This window comes from Salvia miltiorrhiza, chromosome 2 (genome assembly GCF_028751815.1).
Source record: "Salvia miltiorrhiza cultivar Shanhuang (shh) chromosome 2, IMPLAD_Smil_shh, whole genome shotgun sequence".
Classification (NCBI taxonomy): Eukaryota; Viridiplantae; Streptophyta; class Magnoliopsida; order Lamiales; family Lamiaceae; genus Salvia; species Salvia miltiorrhiza.
In genome coordinates this window covers 21121488-21139591 of record NC_080388.1, presented here as the reverse complement: position 1 = coordinate 21139591, position 18104 = coordinate 21121488, and positions in this window count along the sequence as shown.

The window sequence follows — 18104 nt, the reverse complement described above, 5'->3', positions numbered from 1 at the left end:
AAATATTGCCCACCTGAAGACCTTACTCAAAATCTCCCGTCAAAGCGGAGTTACTTACTTCCTTGCTCTGCTCGTGTCTTCAGGGATCATCATCATCATCGAAGGTTCATGTCATAAAATGAATCCCGATTAGAAACTCATTAACAAATCTCATGCCTTAACTCTTGCTCTATCTCATATTCTATCTCCTTATTCAACTCTATATAGACTCTCCACTCATCTCAAATCCTTAAACTCAAGGATAGGTTTCAAGAAAATCATGGTTCTAAATCTCAATTTATCTCTCATCTAAGGCTCGTCTAATCTCATTCAACACATAGACAACACAATCACATAAGGCACATAAGAAAATACAATCAAACATTATCAAAACATACTCTGTTTTTACACAGACTCAACTTCAAACTTTAACCTGTTCTGACTCCGACATCTCCTGGACTCGAGACTCATACCAAAAGAAAGGTCTTCCAGTCTAGTTTCATATTAAAAAAAGTAGAGTAAAAAAACACCAAGTATTGCAGGAGATATGACTATTTTACTATAGTCTACCATATTCGGCAGTTTTGAGCAATCGAAAACTTTGATTTTTGAAAAATGGTAAATGTTGTCAAACTGGGCTAAAATTTGGTGGATATCTAGCTAACACAATAAGGTTAATACCATAAAAATTTGGAAAGCTAGATCACACAGGAAACTACTGAAAAGAATGACTCTTTCCCCTGTTCTCTGAAATTGTCGGTAGAAATGTGCAGTTTAGGTTTTGTATTTTATAAAAATAGTAAAAAAAGTACAAATAACTTGAAAATTTACAGGGGTGCTCAAGACTCATGTAGGGACTTGATATAAAATTTTCAAAGCTTTTTGACATCGACAAAGCGTCGATCACAGTAGGTCTGTGGCCTACGAAAATCACCAAAATCTCATCTCAAACTCTTTAAATGCTCAACTCAACATCCCTTCAAAGAAAACCAATCAAAGCTCATTTTAAACACATATTACACTCACAAACATTCAAACACATTATAATACTCATCATACTCAAATTAACTCTCCTCTTTTACATCTTAACTCAAATCTCAAAGAAAACGTCTCAACGAACGCATCAATTTAATTCTCTTTTCATTCTCATGCTCAAAATCACTCCATCCTTCATTAATGACCTCATACCTCATATAACTCATTTTACACATATAAATCCCCTTTTTATCATGTAAACTAAACTCTAATGATAACTCAGGTATCAACGCAAACTCTTAACAAAAGCATGACAAACGTTCACATAATGATCATAAATCAATTAGACCTCATTTTATCATTCATTGACTTCTCAAAATATGAAAACTCAAAAACTCATTCAAACTAAACTAAGTCCAAATTTTACTTAGCTTACAATAGACTTAATCAAACATATTAAAACACTACTATCATGCTCAGAAACATATATCTTAAGCTAAATCACTTAATCGACACATAGACATGAAAGTCCTAATTTTTATTAAACTAAATTCTTTGAAATTTTATAAACACACATGGATCATTAATCTAATCATAAATCTTTCAATCTTAACCCATTTATCTCACATATAATCCATCAATTTACAAATTAGAGCATAGATACACATATCCCTAATTTTATTAAACTAACTCATAACAAAATCATCAATTGACATCATATACTCAAATTACTCCATCAATCATCATCATGGACATCTCATGGACTCATCTTCATCATCAATTCATCATTTTAATCATCAACTCAAAAATTCCCAAATTGGGGTAAACTAAACTCATCCGATTTTTATATCTCAAAGCATAGCTTTTCAAAACACACATCAATCATCACCAAACATCACATAGATCACTTTTCTCACCCCAAATCAAGGAAAGAAGAAGAAAAATTTTTGAAGGGTTGAAGACCCATTTGATCGAAAATTTTGGAGAAAGGAAAAGGGTGATTTTCTTGCTTCAATCTTTCAAGAATACTCACATACAACCTCATACAAGTCATATCTATGAATTTATACATCACTTACCCAAACTTTACACCAACAATCACACTTTCTCACTCTAGCTTGGAAGCCTTTCTTCAATGATCCTCTTGATTTCAAGTAGCTAGGATGTGTTTATGCATGATTTAAGAGTGGATTGAGGTGTTTGGTATAATTTTTGGAAGCTTCGGAGGTTTCTACCATGGATGTTAATGGAGGAAGATGAGAGATGAAGGGGAGAGAGATGATCAAAAATTTGGGGTGAAGGAGAGAGAGAAATTCTTTAGCAAGATATGAATTGATCTTGGAAATCTTAGGAAAGATTTGTGATCTTAAAGAATATATGGCAATAAATGCCTAATCTCTCTCTCTCTCTAATCTCTACACTCTCAATCTCTACTCTCTCAATCAATCCATTTGGTAAATTGTGGTATTTAGTCACATGCATGGGAAATTAAAAATTATAGTGTGAGAAGGGTGACTAAATAATAACCACAATAATTATGGAAATATTACACATTAATAAAATACCATAGCATAATTGTTCATGTGATCAAATAAAATAATTATAGCACTAATATTAGTGCACTCACTCAATTATAATATTCCTCTTCGTAGGAAAAATAATTTGAAAAATATTATGCTTGGAAAAAATTTCCATAAACCGTCATCATTCGATTTCTCGGTAAAAATAAACTGCACTTGCTTCGGAAACTTAATCAAAATTCCAAGTGCTAAGGTCTCAAATAAAAATCATAATAATTTGGTCATAAAGACACACGTAACAAAATCACATAATCAATCAGTCACGTAAATTCGCATAACATCACGTCAAAGCAGTCGGCAGACACAAATAAGCTAGACGTCTCTCAGACCGACTCTATTTATCAAGGTTTCTCACTCTTTCTTCCTCGACTCTATTTCCAACTCATTATTCCTATTTTCTTAATAGGACAGTCAAACTCTGATAACTCGGTATCTGGTAACTCTATTCCCGGTAGTCGGAAATAAAATAAAATCTCAACTCAATTCAATCAGCATCTCTATCTCAACTCATTTCTCAAATCTCATCACTCTAATTCCATCATCGGTTTATTCACTCGTATCTCTATTTAAAAGACAATCTGTCTTATCTGGTCATAAAAATAAAAAGTAGTCTCGCATCCCGATATCTCAGTACTCTCAATAGTGTTAAGACACTATCTCACAACATAAGGAAAAGTACGGGGTGTTACAACGTGTGAGTATAAAATTTGGGGGTTTTCCCCTTTGCTGTAATTGGAGCAGCGAACGCGTTGCCCCTGGACAAATCTGGAAATTTGATTTAGATCTGTGATAGAGGAACAGCGGTAGGCGGCCGGCTTCCAGTCGAAAGAGCTAGTAGATCGACATCGGAGCTGATTTAATGCTTCGATAAACCTTCGAAGTTGGGTATCGATCGTGGATTTTTGAGAAATTTGATGGTTTCCCCTCTTGAAGAATGGACTGACCCAACGATTTCCTTGTTTTTCATTCTTTCGGTGAGTGAGATCTGTCTTCAACGGTGAATGGGGATGATTCATTTCCTCAATCACAAATCAGCTATCAGTAGTCACCCATGCCCAATTGGGGAAGAACCTCTTATGAACAGTAACCCTCCATTTTTTCGATGAACAGTAACCCCCTCCTCGATGAACAGTAACCCTTCCTTGATTTCCCATTTTTTTAGAGGCTCGTCGGAACTCACGACGTAGCCCTAATTTCTCACAGACGGCGCCAGTTGGTGAAGCACGAAATCAACGCCTAATCTAAAAAGTAATAATCGAGACAGGATTTACGTGGTTCGGTCGTTAAGACCTACGTTCACGGGAGATCTTCGAGTTCTTCCATTATATTTCGAGATGATTACATTTTACAAATGTGTTGCTCCCCAGTAAACTATCATGCCTAATGGTAATGCTAACCTTCTATTGATAGATGTGAGAGTGAGCCCTAAAGGCCTTAGGCCCATGAACTCTAATAATTGGATTTAGGCCCTTTAATGCCTTAATACACCTTAGTCTTGATTTGACCCATCTACGTTGTCCTTCGTTGGTGAAGCGGGTAACTCCAGTTCTAGCAAGGCTAGCTCTGCGCTCTGGTTGCGCTGCTGTTCTACGCTGCGCAGCTGTGCTGCTGTGCTGTGCTGCGCTCCTTGGGTTTTTGGTTATAAGTGACGCACGGACGAGAGTGGACAAGAAGTGTGGGACCTGAGTTTGGAATATTGGGAATAATCTTGGGGTTTTCAGTAGTGATAGAAGGAGCAGAATTAGGACTGGTAGTGGAGAAAGAATGGTATTTTTTATTGTCGGGCTCGATGATTAGGTTATAGGACAGGGGGTGGGCGAGGTTTGCGAGCATTATTGTGCGTTAATATGAGGGCTTGGCTATCAGCTGGAAGTGAAGAAGGTGGTGGGGAGGGACATTCGGGGGTTTAAAGAGACGGGGTGGAGAGTCGGACTGCCTAGTTGGCCAAAGTCTCTTAAGAGGAGACGCCTTAAGGATTGGCCCATAGAGAAGATCCTCAAACTGGTTACTATTTTCATCTTCGTCTGATTCTTTGTCACAAGCTCTGGTATGATGACCCATCAATCCACATCGGTAGCAAAAATAGGCAGACTTTCATACTTTAGCGGAATCCACAATTGTTGCCCTTCAAAAGATATAGTGATCCCTCTCAGAAGAGGTACCGTGAAATCAAGATTGACTTTGCAATGCAACGGTCCTTTCTCACAATTCACAAAAGATTCCATCTGTTATGAGTAGCCGTCTCATTTCAATTTAATTAACAATTTTTTTTATTGGATAGCGCGTTTTGATGAAAAATGATAGAAAAGTCATAATTTCACTATTTTTTATTATTTTTAAATGTTTATTATGATAGAATTTTTTTTGAATGGAATGAAATATTTTCTCGGACAGTTCATTTACATTCATTTTCTTTTCAGTGTTGAATAATGTTATCTTTAGGTAGTGGTGTGAAAATATTTTCTAACATTTTCTCATATTTTCATTTCTAATAAACATATAATAAAAAAATTATATTTTTTCATCTTTTTTTATTCATTAATTTTTAATAAAAAAAATTACAATTAAAGTAAACGCAGCCTAAATTGTACAATGTGGTGAAAAGATAAAACAATTAACATGGTTGCTTCATCACTTGTGATGATAACCCTTATATTGCGCAATTTCTTCACTTACTTTGAATAAAAGTAGAAGTCCTAATGATTCAGGCAAAAGGACGCGATTGAGTGGTTTTACACTAACATTCAACCTTAAAAGAAGAAAGAAATTAATTTGAGCATAATAAGAAACCAAACTGATAGATGTAGCAGTAAGGAATTAAGCTGTTTGTAGCGATGAGTATGAAACTAATAGTTGTTGACTTGAAAGCGATATTTTGGAGACAAGGGTGACAAGGCATCATATACATATGTTGGGCTGTTTGATGGGAAAATGAGAGAATTGAAGTAAACGTGACATAGTCACAGGAATGTTACTTTTATGGTCGGCTGCCTATTCCACATCTGAGATTAATTCAGATCTTTCTACATTATTATTGTTTCTCCTTTTTGCTTATGTTTATCCTTTAAATTCTATACTTGGATCAGATCAATCCATATCATAACTATTAGTACAAACTGATCAGTTTAGGATTAAATTGACATCTCTAATATAGTGTGTAAGCAAGTCAACCATGGAAACGGAATTCCAGAAAATAAAAGCTCAATTCATTATTAATGAATTTGTGCCCGCATGTACACGATATTCCATCTGTCTCATAAGAATCTGTATAATGGCATGAAAATGTTAAATTAAGTGTGCATGTTATTAATGGAAGAAGTGCCCCACTTTTATTAGTGAAAGAAGGATTCAGAAAAGAAAAGTGCACTCTTGTGAGACGTTCCAAAATAGCAAAAAATATATTTTTATGGGACTGAGAGAGTAATTTTATAAGTTTAGGGATGGCAATGGGTCGGATCTGGACCGGATCTTGCTTAGTCCAGATCCAGATCCGGATTTTTTTACTTAGGCCCAGATCCATAAGATCCACAGGGTCTCGGGTCCAGACCCGAATCCATACTTTTTGTCTTTTAAAATAAATTTATAAATCTTAAATTAATCCCAAATAAAATTATAATTATTGTCTAGATTTTCAACAATTAATCAAAATAAATGAATTAACCATATTCTATAAAAATATTATCAAAGTTTATTAACAATAAAAATATGATAATCAAGTAACAGCGGAACAATGTGTCCTCTATTTTACATAGAAAAAAGAAAATTAATGTTAATAATAATAATAATAATAATAATAATAATAATAATAATAATAATAATAATAATAATAATAATAATAATAATAATAATAATGAAAACTAAAATTTAAATTAAAATAAAAGTAAAATATTATCTTTAATTGCATTATATATTATTTATGAAAAGAGATATATAGATTAGTCATAGATATTAGATTAGAGTTAGATAAAAATAAATAACATTATATATATTTTAATATATATAAATGGATCCATGGACCAGATCTGGACCGGATCTGGGTCTCAGATTTTTTGCTCCAGATCCAGATCCGAAAATTATAGGAATAACCTAGATCCGGTCCAGATCCATTGGGTCCATTTTTCCTAAGGTCCAGATCCTAAAAAAAGGATATGGATCTGCGGATCTGGACTGGGTCCAGGATCCATTGCCATCCCTATATAAGTTCATCTAAATTTTGTCTTGAAAGCCACCAATAATTAAGATTTGAGGTGATTTTACGTACATTCGTGCGCACATACGGACTGGTAGAGGCGATTTTGGGCCCTGCCCGAGGTGATATCGACCGCATAGGGACCCGAAAAAATGAGGACCCCAAAGATATATATATATATATATAGATACATATATATTTTGTATATACTCCCTCCGTCCCAACGAAAATGCTACATATTCCTTTTTGGGCCGTCTCAATGGAGATGCTACATTTCTAGATATGAGAAAAAAATAAAGGATTTTAATTGCATAATTACAATTAATTAATCACTCTCTTATTACCTTCTATCTCCTACTTTATCACTTTATTACTTTCTTTCTTCTACTTTATCACTTTTATACTACACACTTAAAACACTAATCTACAACTCCTTAAATCCCGTGCCGAAAAGAAATGTATCATTTTGGCTGGAATGGAGGGAGTAATAATTAAAACCCTTAAAATTGTTAAATCATGGTAAAGTAGTGTAGTGGTGAAGGTCCCTTTTTTAGTTTCCATTAACCAATTACTTTTATCAAATCCTCTGAGGTCAAAAAATTATGCGAATTTTCTTTTGTTGGAAGCGATTTTTATTTGAGTTTAGGGCCCAGGGTTTGTTTGTGTTGAATGTGTTGAACCACCCGAGCAGTAGGGTCGGCCCTTATGTTAAATTGGTGGGGCAATGGCCTAGGGCCCCCCAATTTTCGGGGGCCCCAAAATTTAGGCCCACTTGTATTATATACCTTACCATATAAAATATATATATATATATATATAGTGTGTGCTCGCCATATTTATGTAAACTAGAGCATCGATGGTGTGCTCGCCATATTAATGCAAACTGGAGCAACAAGTGGAGGGGGGAAGAGCTCAAGAAGAGATTCTGGATAGCTGCGTGGAGCTCTTACCATGAAGAGTTCAAACTGAACCTTGATAAAATCAGTGCTATCAACAAAAAAGCAGCAACTGATCTCATGCAGTATCCAGCTGATAACTGGTGCAGAGCCTTCCAATCCCCCAGGTGCTCTACTTTTATGGTTGATAACAATATTTCAGAATCCTTTAATGCAAGCATATCTGAAGCTAGGCACAAACCCATAATCTCTATGCTTGAAGATATTGGAGTGATGGTTATGTCTAGGATTAGAGATAGAAGGTCGGCTGTTAATGGTTGGAAAAAGAATTGGTGTCCAAATGCAATGAAGCAATATGAAGAAAACAAACAACTTTCAATTGAATGCAATGTGCTTTGGAATGGAGACAGTGGGTATGAGGTTAGTGATGGAGAGGACAAGCACATTCTGTTTGTTGATAGGAGGATGTGTACATGCAGGGCATGGGAATTAACAGGTATTCCATGCCCTCATGCAATTGCAGCCTTCTATTCAAGCTCCATGGACCCACTGTCTGTCCTGAGCCACTGGTATAGTAGGGACACCTATTTGAAGTGTTATGAACATACCATACAACCTATACCTGGAGTTAAATTCTGGAATGTGAATGAGGATGATGCAATTGAGCCTCGACCTGTGGAGAAGAAGGTTGGAAGGCCCAAGAAAAATAGGGTTAGAGCTACAAATGAGCCTAAACTGAAGTACAAGCTCTCAAGAAAGGGTAAAGTGCAGCACTGCAGTCTTTGTAGGAGTAACCTACACAAGAAAGATAGCTGCCCTCAAAAGCCTTCACAGGTATCAATCTAAACTGCTTAACATTATTTATTTGTGCATTAACTAACATTCTGTGATTCTTTTGCAGCTGATCAATGAATCACAAGCTTCAACATCATCCAAGCCAACAAAGAAGAGTGGAAGAAAAAGGTCAAACTCAGCAGTAGGTTTGTATGTGAATGAGAAGACTGGAAAACAAGTTCTATTGGTAAGTTAGCTCTATTTATTGTCTATCAAAAATAATAGTTCGATTGACTTAACTGTAAAGCAATTGCATCTTAACACAGAGTGGAAGATCCTCATCTATTATCATAGATGAAGGGACCCCAAGAGGAACTGATCCACAGACCAGATTCCCTATACCAAATGAATCTGAGATAAGGAAAGAAAAGAGGCAGAGACAATGCACTGAAGAACCTGGCCCAGCACAAGTGAAGAAGGAAAAAATCAAGCCATTCAAGCCACCCAAAGGGAAGAAGGCAGATGATAAGCAAGCACAAATACTAAGGAGATCACCTAGGGGGAAGAATGTCATCTCAACTCTTGGATCCACCACTACGAGTTGACATGATATACTTCTTTTGTTTTTGTGATTGAACAAGGTGTTATGATTTCTGTTGGTACAAACTTGTGAATTTGAAAACAATTTCTGATGTTTTTTGGGAGCCTCAATTGTTATGAACTTCAGTTATGAATTTGTATGAATTTACATCTCAACTCTTGAAGGCAGTTATGAATTTCAGTTGTGATTTACATTCTAAGTTATCTTTTACATTTGAAGTTATATTTTAGTTGTAATTTGTATGAACTTGTGAAGTTGTGATCGGCAGCCCAGCTCTGCTTTGCCCCCATTCGCAGAGCTCAGCACTGCCGATCTGCTCTGCCACTATGCACAAATAGAGATAGCACTAAAATTTGCAAATTCATTCCATCAAATCATTGTAACAAACACAGATACAAGAACTTGAAGGTTGCTAATTTCCTTCATTGCTTCATGGATAGTTCCAACATCAATGAGCATAAAAAAGAGCAACACAAAAAGCTTTTTCTTCATGCTACAACTACATACACTAGCAACAACCAAGAGAAAATCAAAATCAAAATCACAAGTGTATTTTTCCTTCTAACCCTTCTGCATTCTTCCTTCAACACTTCCAATACACTCCAAAGATCATCAATTTCAGTTTTCACGTCCATGGATGGGGTCGAACTTTGATGGATCTTCAAGAGCTTCATATTTTCATTCTTCAACATGTTTATAACATCTCTTGCCCTCTCGCACATTGGCTCGTCGTACCAATCGAAGAAACCACAGTTCTTTGTCTACGAGGGGGTAAAAAATGTACATAAATCTAAAAAATAGTGCCGCCAATACAAAGTTCAAAATTTAGTGAAATACCTTCCAATTTATACACCCATAGAACCTTCTCCCTGGGTTGTCCTCTGTCCACGATGTCATTCTTGGAGCTTTAAGTCGCTTGCCTTCAAATTGGCAAAGACAACAAACGTAATCACTCCCATTCTCAGTTCGCATCTGTCGTCGAGCTCGCGACGAGCTACACCCGAATCCAGAGTTAACACTCATGTGTACTTGCTTGATTTCAATAAACCAAGCTAAACCCTAAGCTAATTCGAGAAATTTCCTTCAATTTCTCTCCAAGAATCTGAAATGAGATAGTAAATGAGGGTTCTTAGTTTTTGAACCCTAATTTGTAATTTGAAAGCCGTTGATAGTCGTTGCTTGGGGGCCCCGCATGTAATACTAAATAAAAAAAATCTGGACGATGTCTGACGGTCGTTTGTGCCGTGGGGTTAGTTGTACACTTTCCGTCGATTTTGGGGGGCAATTTGTACCAAGTTGGAGAATGGGGGGGTATACGTTCTAGGGGGGGTCATGTTCAGGGGGGTATCTGTACCTTAACCCATATATATATATATATATATATATATATATATATATATATATAGGGGAGTGCTAGAATAAAAACACTCTTAAGTGTATAAAATATAAATGATTTTCAGCCCTTAGATCATCAAGATCTACGGTTGATTTGTAACCCTTTTGGATGAATTCGTGGTCCTAGCCTCGAATCCCTAGGCTCGAATCCCAAAGGTAGCAAAAATTTATTTTTCACAATTCGTAACCATGTTGGATGAATTCGTAACCCTGTTGGATAAAATTCGTACATTAAAAAACGTTTATATTTATATTTTAAGAAGTGTTTTTACTGTAGCCCTCCCCTATATATATATATATATATATATATAGGGGGCCCCTCCAATGAGACCCCCTAATTTTAGTGAGATCTAGGGCACGATCTGGTGCGTTTATTTTATCAATCTTATGGCTGATATTGTATCTGGAGGGTGATTTTTTTCGCAGGGTTCGAATCCTGGAGGGAGCAAAATATTTTAAATTTTGTTATTCATCAGTATATACTGCGTTGTTCATCAGTATAAACGGCCATGTTCATCAGTAAATATGTCTTATTCATTACGAATTTTTTAAATTTTATTTTTCATCAGTATATACATCTTGTTCATTAGATATACGTTTTGTTCATTAGTATTATATGTCTTATTCATTGTACTCATGTTACACGAAAAATATGGGGTCTCACTGGAGCGCGCCCCTATATATATATATATATATATATATATATATATATATATTCCTACTTTCTAAAGGCAACAGCGAACAGCAGCAACAATTAAAAAAAATTATTGAACATCTCGTCTCTCTCTCAGACTCTCACAACGGCTCTCTGCCTCTCTCACGCTCTCTCTCTCAGAACTCTAATCTCTCTGACTCTCTCTCTCTCTCTCTCTCTTTCCATCTCTCAACTCTCTCCTCCATCTCTCACTCTCAACTCAACTGTACTGAACATCTATTGTGTTCTGCCGGCGCCGGGAAGCGGGGAAGGGAGTTCTGTTCCTGTGCTCCAGCCTCCAGTGGTCGCCGGACACCGGTGCTCTGGCCTGCTGCTGCGTCGCTGGTTCTACTGCAGAAATAGCCCGGTGTGTTGTTCCAATTTTAAATTCAATTGCTTTGAGGTTTATGGTATTTTTGGTGGATTTGTGTTTGATTGTGAAATTATGATTAGAATTTATTTGTTATAGTGGATATTGCTGATTGTTATTGTCTTATTGAGGTTGAAATTTATTATGGTTATTATGTTGCCTAGAAAATATGCATTAGGTAGTCAAAAAAGAAATAAAAGAAAGCGAATTGATGAGGTGATTACAACTCAGAAAGGAGCCATTCATAAGTTTCTTATACCTAGTTCTAGTTCTTCAGTGAAAGAAGTTGATGTGATTGAAAATGAAGAGGTTGATGCTACTATTGAGAATGAAAATGATGCTTCCAACGAAAAAATTGATGTAGATGAGAATGATAATGATAATGGGAATGAGAATGAGATTGAGATTGAGAATGAGAATGGGAAATTGCATATAGAAATTGATGATGTTGGTTTGAATATATTTGATCCAAGAACTTGGGATAATAATGATAATAAAACTAGAGATATCTTGATATTTTGATGATTTAGCTTCTCAAAATGCTAGAAGATCTAAGTTATTTTTGTAATTATTTCATCATTGTTTTCTAGTTTATTGCACTTTATAGTTAATATTATAGGAGCCCCTTTTTTCCTTTTCGCCTAGGGCCCCCGGAATGTCAGCGCCGGCCCTGCCGAGCAGCAATACTTTTACAAACTTAGCATTATATATCAATACTTTTCACAAAAAGATGTAGTATTATCTAATTAAATACTTTTATAAATATATATTTTTTTTCAATTACGAATAGATAGGGCCCAAATTTAAGAATTTGCACAGGGTATGTGTTGTCCTAGCCCGCCCCTGCGGACTGGTCAACCTTGCCAAGATTCGTTGATCAACCAATTTTTTTTCTACCAAATTTTATTTTTGTCCAATTTTTTTTACCAACGTTAATGATATTTTTACTAACAACAAATTACACTTTTATTAAATATAAATAATATTTCATAAATAATACTCCATTTGTCCCAATTCAATAGGTCATGTTTCCTTATTCGGACGTCACAATTCAATAGGTCACTTCCTAAAATGGAAAGACAATACATAGCAAATATTCACACATAACTTATTATTAATACCAAATGTCATTGTACTTCATACATAATTATATTTTCCTTATTTCTCTCTTATACTTTTTGGGCACATATATCCTCAAAAGTTACTTCTCTCCTATTTTATTATAAAATATTTATTTCTTAATATCTGTGTCCAAACCTTGTGGCCTATCGAATTGGGACGGAGGGAGTACTTTTTATTAAAGTAAATAATACTTTTAATGTATGCAAATAATACTTTGTCAGTATTTTTTATAAAATTAATTGATATTTTGTATAAAAATAAATAATACTCTCTCCATCCCATAAATAATGATCCGTTTCTTTTGGGCACGGAGATTAAGAAGTATTGAATTAAGGAGATAAAGTGTTGGGCCACTGTTATTAGTAAAATTAATTGTTAACTAATCTACATCAAATGAAGATGATGGCCCACCACCATTTCCCCCTTACTTTATCCAGCAAAAATCCGGCAACACCAGTCGTCCGATCGACTTTCTTCTTCAATACTACGGCAAAAATCTAGCAACACCACTGCCAACACCAGCAAACCCATCCCCCCCTCGAATTCCCTAATTTCTCATCATCTCCAAGGAATGAAAAGACAACAGAGCCACAAAAGATAAGCCTCTCCAAAGAATGAAAAGATAACAGAGCCACAAAAACTAGTCAATACTGAATCCAATTTATAAAAGAAAACGTCAAAGAAACCTAAAAGGAACTGTTCCCAAAGACACCAAATAATTTTGTGCAAGAAATTGGGGCTGGGAAACAGTGGAGGAAAATGGAGCGGTGGAGGCGAACCCTACCATGGGTGGGAAACAATAGAGGAGAGAATAAGAAAGTGTACGAGGTGACAGTGGCACCCCACTCCTGCGAATCAACCCCTCCGTTGTTCCGCTGTTTCGAGTTCGGGAAGCACAGTGGAGGAGCACCGAGGTTGGTAGTGGAGGAGCAGTGATTCCGGCCTCTGCCGTCCTCTATCGCCGAGAAATAGAGGAGGAGCGCCGAGGTTGGTGCTGGAGGAGCAGCGATTTCAGCCTTTGCCTCCCTCTATCGCCGAGAAATAGTGGATGAGAGGTGAGGTTGGTGGAGACAGAGGTTATGGATGGTGGAGGGAGGATAGGATGTGAAGTGTGAAAATTTAGTGTTTTGATGGATCAGTTAAAATTTTTAATCAAATGATAATTATAGCTCAGAAAGGAAACAGACCATTATATATAGGACAACCCAAAAAGGAAAATTTTTAAGGCATGCATGCAAATGATACTTTCAAATGCACTGCAATTTACATAAATAAAAAGAAATAACATCCACACACTTTTGCAATTTACATTTGAGGAAGTATTTTCTGTATAACATCGGTATCACACTTCAAGTACTCAAACGTATCTCATTTTGCAGATACAAGATTTTTCCATTCTACTTCTTCTATTTAGAAATTTTGCTTATTCCATTATTGTTCAATTTGTTTTGTTTCTTTTGTATTCTCATCTCTACTTTTTTTTGTCTCAAATTATAATCAACAAACAAGCTCATATATATTTCACTAATCCTAACTATAAAAAGGTATATTGTACGGGTGTGTTTGCTTTTTATCCCTCTAAAGGGAGGGATAAAAAAATTTATGCCTTTAAATGTCTCTTTTCTTATCCCACATTTTACACAAAAGAGAAGTCCACCATTTTTTCTTCCTTACTTTCACGTAAAATGTGGGATAAGAAATGAGACATTTAAAGGCATAAATTTTTGGTATCTCTCATTTTCCCATCCATCAAAGTGAACGCACCCTACGAGTAATTTAGTATATGAGGATTGGATAGGATACGAATAATCTTAGGCCTTCTTAGTTAAATTGGAACTTTTTTTATTTTTGATATGAATTCATAGCCTTTCAATGGTAGGCATTGTATTTTGGAATACGAATAGTAACAATAATTCATTAAAAAAAACTATTAGCAGACTTATATATGAGCCAAACTACTCGTAAACCAATCACTTCTCAATTCGATAGGAACTCGATTTAAGCTCATTTGGTGAAATTCATTAACTAAATGAATGAGTCAAACTTTTTTTTTTCAACAACACCTAAGGGGGTATATAAATCATCAACCAGTGTCTCATACAAAACGTTGCCCAAAAGTGACAACTCTCTGCAGAAGCAGCAAGGAGAAATAGAAAACAGATCGAACAAAAATATACAAAAGCGTAGCCCAAAAATGGGTACAGCCATAAGACCAGAGAAACGAAATAAAAAACGAAACAAACCAAAGCAAACTAGCTATCAACATGAGAACTAAATCTAAAATTAGGATATCCAAGTTGATCCATCCTAACCAGAGCAAGAAACTGCCGCAGGGCAGAAGAACAGTTAAAAGTAGCCAACGTCTGAACCTGATGCCCTCTCCTCGCCATAAAATCAGCAAGTCGGTTTCCCTCACGGTGGATATGAGTGAAACGGACTCGCCGAAACTGAGTAAGCAGTCGGATCCAAGCAACAAAATGACGATACTAGCGTGACTGTGACGCCCAGCAGACATGAGCAACACGATCGTCGTCTGATGCGTCTTCGACTTTTGGGCCATTTGGCCCTATTTTTCTCTTTATTTGTGTCAGTTCAGGTCCGTCCAGGGGAAAAATAAAGTTGTCGAGGAAGGGAGATCAGTAGAGCGGAAACGGAGGAAATGCAGTCAGAATGGGCATTACCGAGCCCAGATTGCTAAGTCATGTTTACCAGCATGGAGCTTCGGCCAACAAGTACCTCTCCAGTTCAACTTGGGGCATGGGAACCTGGAGCAACCTACCTAGTATGCACCACACCGAAGAAAGCAATCCATCTGATCGTTACCACATGAAGCAGACAGCTAGAGCCACAAAAGGAAAGTCAATCTCGGAGATATCGAATAAGGACGTGGAAGATGAAAGAAGGAACTGGAAGGATCGGAAGAATGGGAACGGTTGACTGAGCTTGCAGCTGGAAGCCATCTTCAATCGGATCAATCAAAGATTGAGCTAATTAAGGAAAGAAGATCCCGGCGAAGATTTGGAGCTAGCGCAGCTAGGGTTGGACCTCAACCATTCGGTAGTATAAAAGACTAATGGTGTGCAGCGTGCACAGACTCTTGGCACTTGAAACTCTTGTTTTTACTTTAGTTATCACTTTAGTTCGCCGTGTGTAGCATCCAAGACAATTTACATTTCAGTACTTTTCCCTATTCCGTTGTGTTTTTGCTTTTGAACAAGATCGAAGGATTGAAGCCTAGGTATTATTTATCTATTCCAGTATTTCTTTTCGTTCTATCATGTGTTCAATCTATTTTACATTTATGAATTCTGTTATGTGTGAGTAATTCTTTAGGTGAGGTTTTAGGGGTGGAAGTAATTGTTGTTAACATGTAAACATTCGTGAGGTATTTGTTCTTTCGGTTGAATCTCGTGGTTCCGGAAGGATCTGTTCGAAACCATGGGCAGTAGGGGCCTAACGGGTGATCTCCGTTCGGTAAAACGCTGTCCGTGTCAAGCAAAGGCCAGGGTGTACCAAGGTACAACAATCGGTATGCCCAAGACCGAGTAGCTGAGCAGCGTCAACAAAAGGCGTTGTAGATCCGGAAGGTGGGGAAAGGATTGATGGGATACACTGTCCTTCCTCAGTCTTGGGCTTCTCTAGAGACTATCCATCAACTGTGACGAGGCATAAAGCCATGGTTATCAAACGAGGAAAGCAATCTCGGCGCCGTAGCATGTCTATGACTGGTCGGCTGATAAAGCCGGAAATGGTTGTGTCCAGGAGGCATGTGTCACTCAAAGCGCTGAGTTGGGGACCCCGGGAGAGAAGGTTGGTGAGGGCCATACTTGGTGAATAACGGGTATGGCTACCATCTAAGGAGAAGTGAAGCACTGCCTTGTGACCGGGGATTGTGTGACCTTCGGACCGAGTGACCACAATGAGATCAACCATCCTATATGTGAAGTACAACCCCTTGAAACGCCCCAATGTCTTTGGGCCACGCCTTGGGTTTGTATGGATCATAGACGGATCATCAGTGTGCCTATGACCGAAACTAATGTTAACAACAGTTATGACCTAACCGAATAACCTCACCCCTTTGTTATTATTGATCTTGTTTATTTCTTGTGCAGAGTATACAAATTGAGAATTGTGACACCTCAGTTTGTCGTTGGAGAACAAAGTGGTTCCTCACTCCCTGTGGGATTCGACCCTACGCTTACCGCTAAGACTAAGTTCTTGTTGTGAGAAGTAGGAGCGTGTACTGTCTGTACTGGGCATACACAGGTATTTTGTCCGCACCGCACGACGGGTGTGTGTCAAAATTGGCGCCGTTGCCGGGGAGTTACGCGCATCAATTTTGTTCTCTCCTCACTCTATTTTCCGCCACTGGTGTATGCGTGGAACTCGTAGAGCTGTAAGAGTATTGGTGTTTGATCCTGATATTGATCGTACAGAAAGACGACTGCGCGCAGGAGCACGAATAGCGAGACGCGAAGCTATGGCAGAGGCTGAACAAGCAGAAGCCGTACCAGAGTAGACCCTCCGACAGTTGGCATACCCAACTAACCTCAACCTGAGGCCGAACGGAATCACCCTACCCGCAAATCCGTTCGCACCTCGTCGGTATGACATGAAGCCCTCATTGCTTCAGATCTTACCGAAGTTCAATGGATACCCAGGAGATGACCCTCATACCCATCTCCAAGATTTCGAGATGACAATCATGCACCAATCAACTGATGAGCAGCAAGAGTATGTCAAGTTGATACTCTTCCCTTTTACCTTGGTCGACGACGCAAGAAGATGGCTGTATGACCTGCCCGAAGGCAGTGTAACTACATGGGCACAACTGCAACAGGCCTTCTTGGAAGAGTTCTTCCCAGCAGCACGAGTGGAGCGGATGAGATGGGATATCCGCAGCATCAGACAAGATGGGCTAGAATCCTTCTATGAATACTGGACGAGATTCAAGAGAATGTTAAGCAATTGTCCTCATCACCAGATCTCTCCAAAAGATCAGGTGGAGAGTTTTGTAAAAGGCATGCGAAAAAACGATCGCAGTTTGGTCCTAGCAACCTGCAATGGGTCGTTGATGAGTAAAACTCCATTAGAGGTCTTCCAGTTATTGGGCACCATGGCAGAAGAATCACGCGATGAAGGACATGAAAGGAATCTGGAAAAACCAAGGAGAGCTGAAGAGAAGGAGGAGATGTCCAAACTGGAGAAAACGATGGAGAAGAGCATGAACGAACTCAAGGAACTTCTGTCGGGCTTGACTATACCGAAGAAGATTCGCCAGTGTGGTCTTTGCGATGCCACAGGACATCAATCTGAAAATTGTCCAAATTTTGGCGAAGATATTGTTGATGTCAATGCCATTGGAGGACATGATGGGAATCCACGGAAGTATGATCCTTATGCAAACACTTACAATCCGGGGTGGAGAGGTCACCCCAACTTTCGGTGGAAGCAAGATGGTCAGCCCCAACAGCAGAACAATATGGGCGCACCAGTGCAACGTCATCAGTATAATCAGAACCAGAA